The sequence below is a fragment of the Pinus tabuliformis genome, chromosome 1_1 (genome assembly GCF_031772625.1).
Source record: "Pinus tabuliformis cultivar Carrire ecotype Pingquan chromosome 1_1, CPIR1, whole genome shotgun sequence".
In the NCBI taxonomy this organism is placed as follows: Eukaryota; Viridiplantae; Streptophyta; class Pinopsida; order Pinales; family Pinaceae; genus Pinus; species Pinus tabuliformis.
The window spans coordinates 809464115-809469636 of NC_142297.1; the positions used below are offsets into that span (position 1 = coordinate 809464115).

The 5522-nt window shown below is 35.1% G+C and overlaps 2 non-coding genes across 2 annotated transcripts; one reads left to right on the forward strand and one right to left on the reverse strand.

Annotated features, from left to right (window-relative positions):
* The first annotated feature begins 1257 nt into the window (after positions 1 to 1257).
* Positions 1258 to 1330, forward strand: TRNAE-CUC (transfer RNA glutamic acid (anticodon CUC)). Its single transcript has one exon. It is a non-coding gene; the product is annotated as a tRNA-Glu (tRNA).
* A 564-nt stretch (positions 1331 to 1894) lies between these two features.
* On the reverse strand, positions 1895 to 1966 carry TRNAG-UCC (transfer RNA glycine (anticodon UCC)). The gene has a single exon. It is a non-coding gene; the product is annotated as a tRNA-Gly (tRNA).
* Positions 1967 to 5522: the final 3556 nt, after the last annotated feature.

Sequence of the window (5522 nt, forward strand, 5' to 3'; positions counted from 1 at the left end):
AATTGCTTATACTTCATAGAAATGAGTGGTAACATATAAACATGAGTTAAGGATTATAATTTCATACACATATAAAAGAAAGAAAGGTTTTTGTCTAGTTAACCAGAAATGAATTTACAATATTATCATGTAAATTTTTCGATATCCAGGTTTAACAAAACCTCACAAAATTTTGGTGACAGCATCATATGACTGGATCTCACAGAACTCTGATCAGAACATCTCACATGCGGATAGATTGTTCTTCTGCTCTGTAAGAAAACAAAAAGAAATTGAATATTTATCTCAGGTCAAAGGGCAATTTAGGAAATGAGAGGATATTTTTGAAGTTTTCAGTGATAAGTGGCCAAGATAAATGGAGGTCGAAGTGTGTACTAAAAGAGATGTTTTTTTTTTCAGTTGAAAAAAAGCTTAATATATATTATATTAAGAAAGGATATACATGTGTCATATTTGATGCCATTTTGGCGAAAAAACAAAATATAGAATCCGTGATTTTTAATAGTCAACTGTGACCTTGAAACACAGTCCAAAGAGCATATACATCAAGACAATTCAGAAAGCATAATATGCTTAATACAAGTTCCTGTATTGTTTATGACAGAAAAAGCATATTTCAGCAGCATGTCTATGAAGTAGACAAAATATCGGTTGTGGCTGTAATGTTGTCTTGTATTTCATATTGAAAGTGGATATTTCCTCCTTTAGAGAATCCCGTAGTATCTGATAGGCCTGTTACATTTGAGCCTATAGCAGATATGAATATCCATATAGCTCGGCTTGTTCAGCAGAGGGGTGAAAAAACAAAAACTTTTTGTGTTGACACAATCTGAGGAGGAAGTTCAAGAGAGTCCCCCGTAGAGGACACTGTTTTGACACTGTTTTTGCCTAGTAGCGAAGCAAAACCAAAAAATTTCAAGAAAAGGGAAAAAAAATATCCCTGCACTATCATCTCAGCGTTTTTTTCACAGTTGATCAGCCTTTTAGGGAAAAACTTGCTGAGCGTTAATTCCCAAAAAAAGCAGTCATGGGAAATATATACTTATGTAAGTTTTATGTTTTGAAAACTTATAAACCTATACAAACAAAATTTACAAAAAAACAGACTTTATGAGCAACATGTTTAAGAATGAAATACAAAGGTCAGATTTACAATAAAGTATTTGCATGCAGAAGTTTGAAATTTGATATCTGGAAAATATGATGCGTTTCCGGTAGCTCTGAATGATATATAACTCGACAGCTAATTCACTCACCTCCGTTGTAGTCTAGTTGGTCAGGATACTCGGCTCTCACCCGAGAGACCCGGGTTCAAGTCCCGGCAACGGAAAATTTTAATCTTCTCGTAATTTTAATATGGAAATGCCCTGCAGAGCAGAGCTTTTCGTCTATTAAATGTTTTCGGAATCGACTGGAAATGCCCTGCAGAGCAGATTTAGAAAAGGAACAACGGTGATATCCAAGAGGAGCAAATGCAGATTATTCTAGAATGAAATTAGACGCATTGACCCGGGATCGAACCCGGATTCAGCAGAGAAGAAGAGAAATTAGAATAGAAACCGCGCTGATATACGGGAATGAAATTAGCTGCGTTTGCCGGGGTCGAACTAGAGTCAAACAGAGTAGAAGCTCATTAGAAGAGGAACAACACTGATATCTTAAAATTGAAGATGCGTCTGCCGAGAGTCGAACCCGCGTCTTTCCGCTTGGAAGGCAACGGTATTTATGCTTTCCAATAATACTCCGCAGAAGAGCATTAGAACGCTGAAATTAGATGTGTCTGCCTAGAGTGGAATCTGGGTCAAGCAGAAGAGCATCAGAACGCTGAAATTAGATGTGTCTGCCGAGAGTGGAATCTGGGTCAAGCAGAGCAGAATCTTAAAAGTCAATTGGATGCGTCTGCCGGGAGTCGAACCCGGGTCTATTGCTTGGAAGGCAATTATCCTAACCGTTGGACTACAAACGCTCTGTTGATGCCACTTCAATTGATAATAATACTAAAGTTTCCATGAGGGAGGCGGTGCCAAGAAACACCCAATACATAAATTCAAACGCTAACACGGTAACACTTGTCACAATTCATTTCCACGTCCGTCATGTGAAATTGATATTGATAGAATATCATCATTGGACTAACCACAAACTATGCAATCTCTTGATCCACAATACTCAACATGTTGTCTTGAATGCTCCAAGTTCCTCATTGTCTCCCTTGAAGGGAAGTTTCTTATTACATTAATGTGATTATGCATATGCTTCCATGATACATCGCATGTGTTTTGTAAGTGTATGTTTAAGCTTGTATGGTTTGAAGTTATTGCATGTCTGTGGTATCACTCATGGGTTTGTATAGATTTGGCTTCATTTTTTACCTAGTTCAGTTTGTAGGCTCAAAATTTCAACTAGGTAAGTTCAAAAATTATTATTTTCTTAAAATACCATGTCATTTAGGCATAACCCACCTCACTCTATTTAAATTCACTTCTTGGATGGTCATCTTGTAGTCCAATCTTGTTCTACTTCTCTCCAAAGAATGGATTTTAAAGCCTCCATCAATGTCTTTGTTAATATTGTATGTGTCTTTGGCATTTATTATCATTAATGTTGAAAATAATGAATATTAATATAATGTTTAAAATGATTTAAAATAAAGGTTAAAAAAAATTAAAGAAAAAAATTATAATATTTATTGATATAATCTCAAGACTTAATAAGTAATTGCATTATTTTGTGTAATTAAAATTTAGTTTCATGTAATAATTAGTTGGTAGTTCTTAAAAGGGCAAATTTTTACTTTCGAAAAATGTCATTAGGCCTTTAACTTATTAACTTATGTCCAAGGAAAATGAACTCTTAACCAATGAAAGAAAGTCATAATCTAGGTAGTATTAGCAAGTGAGCCAATGTCCCTTATTATCATGGCAACCCAATCTTATCTCCATAGCTAAAAACCAAATACTATTCCCCAGTTCAATTTAACCTCTTACCTAAGAGAACAAGGTAAAAAAAATATTTTCCAAAGGTGACAAATCATGTTATAACTTAGTTAACCATTAATAGTTACTATATGTGAGTGTGGGTTGACTCATCAACATTATTCAAGGAAAACCGAGCCACTTGACATAACATGTTGATGGTCCATAAGGGGACAAAATTCCATTAATGTTAGATACATCTATGTCATGGGATAGTAATAAGTTTCTTAGGCTAGAAGAAGACAAGCTCTTAGCGAATCAAACGAAAGTTTAGGTTGTACTCTAGAACTGAAAGGTGATTTCACCCTATTCAATGTCTATAAGAAAGGAATTATCCTTTATGGTCATTTTTTAAGTTACTTCTAGTAAGATTATAAACTTTTTAAAAACTTCTAGTCATAATCTCATACATGAAATTAAATAATTATCATTTAACATCTTAGGAAGTAAAATAATAAATGTTTTCTTATAATTAACATTGAAAATAAATAAAATTTAATTAATTTATAGATAAATTTATATGTTAGATACCTAACCCTTAGGGATTGAGATATATTACAAATCTCTTTGTAAATATTAAGTTAGGAGAAATATGAAGAGTCATAGGTGAATGTGAAGAGTCAATCAAGCCTCTTTGAGGATTAAACCAAAGGTCACTTCCTTGTATATATGCATGATATGAGTTAATGAAAATCATTCAAGCGCGGAGTTACTCATCCCTTCCTCTCAATGGTATTAGGGTGGATTACTTTTTTAACTCCATGATTATCTCCTCAATTGCTAACCATTGGGAATTACTTTCTCTCTCCTACATGCAGAAACACCCCCATATCATATCTGAGATCTCTCTCTCTCCACATTACTTCTCCCATTCACATTCTTGACTCTCTTTTGGACCCTGTTCATTTAAAAGTTGACATTACTTCTCTAATAATTGTAGTAGTGGATGTTCACATGTGATATTTTTTCCTCCGAGCATTATAACATTGTATCTATTCACATATCTAGATTCATTGTTATGGAACTCTGTTATTTCCTTCCTTTGAGCATTGTAGCAGTGGATACTCAACATCTTGTCTTAAAACTTGAGAATAAACCTTGACGCTCTAGCTTCCTCATTGTCTTCCTTAAACAATAGTTTCTTACTATATTAATATGATTATGCATCTTCTTCCATGCTTGATACTTCACGTGCCTTATAAGTGCATGTTTAAGCTTGTGTGGTTTGAAGTTACTACATGTCAGTGGTATCACTCATGGGTTTGTGTAAGTTTGGCCTTATTCTCTACCTAGGATAGTTTGTAGGCTCAAAACCTCACCTAGGTAAGTTTAAAAATCACCATGTTTTTGTAGAGTACCATGTCATAGGCATAACACATATCAATCCATTTAAATCCACTCATTGGATGGACAACTTTTAGTCAAAGCTTGTTCTAATCCCATCCAAAGACTAGAATTTAAAGCCCATAATCAATTGGATCATTTTGAAATTGCAAATTTTTTTTTATCCTATACGAGGTCCAAGACCATCTCTTTGGGCCTTGATTTACTAGTTGTTTCATAACCCATCTCAATCCATTTAAATCCACTCTTTGGATGGCCAATTTTTAGTCAAAGTTTTCTATTTCCCTCCAAAAGTAGATTTTAAAGCCCATAATCAATTGGATCATTTGAAAATTACACTATTTGTGTTTTATTTTTGTACTAAGGCCAAACACATATATTTGGGCCTTGATCTACTAGTGGTTTCTCATTAAGGTCTTACTAAAATTTGCAAATCTTTCTTCATGTGACACTTCATGCCATATTTCCAAGCTTATACAAATTGTGTACAAACCTCTTGATTCCCATAGATCACTTCTTTTAAGCTCGAAGATCTATTGGAAAATGTGTTCTCTCGTCTCCATTATTGGCATGGTACTAATTAGAAAAGAAAATTATGCAAATTGGAATAGAAAGCATCGATTGTTAATGAATTGTTGAATGAAATTTGTGAAGGAGAGGATGATAATGGACCTACCAAACCTACAACAACTCTTGGAGGTTTTCCCCTTGAAGAGGAAAGTGAACATAACTCTTTATGTTTTATCATCAAAAATATGTTTCTTAGGGTTTATCTCTCTTTTCTCTTGGGTTTTCCACTATATTTTATGCGATTTCTCTGAATTTTTGGGATTAAGCACACTAAAATAGGGGAAAAGTTTCCTAATGGTAGAGGTAGGGGACCATGTGTGGAGGAGTCTAGGGAGGGCCTAGATACATTGGGCCCTAAGGGTGTAGAATTTAGGTCCCCATGGGTGTGGAGGGTGGGCATCCCAAGGGTAAAGGGGTTCTAGGTGTTGGGTAGAAGTGGGGAGGGGAAAGTATAGATAGAACTAAGTTCCAAAAGGTTGGTACCAAAGGAATGATGTTAAGGGACTATTTGGGAGGTGAGGGTCCAAGGGTAGAGGAGGTTGTAATGAGAGTGGTGGGGATTGCATGGAAGATGTTAAGGGGATTTGGGATCTATCAATGAAAGATCCAAGGCAAGGAGGACATGTTGTAGGG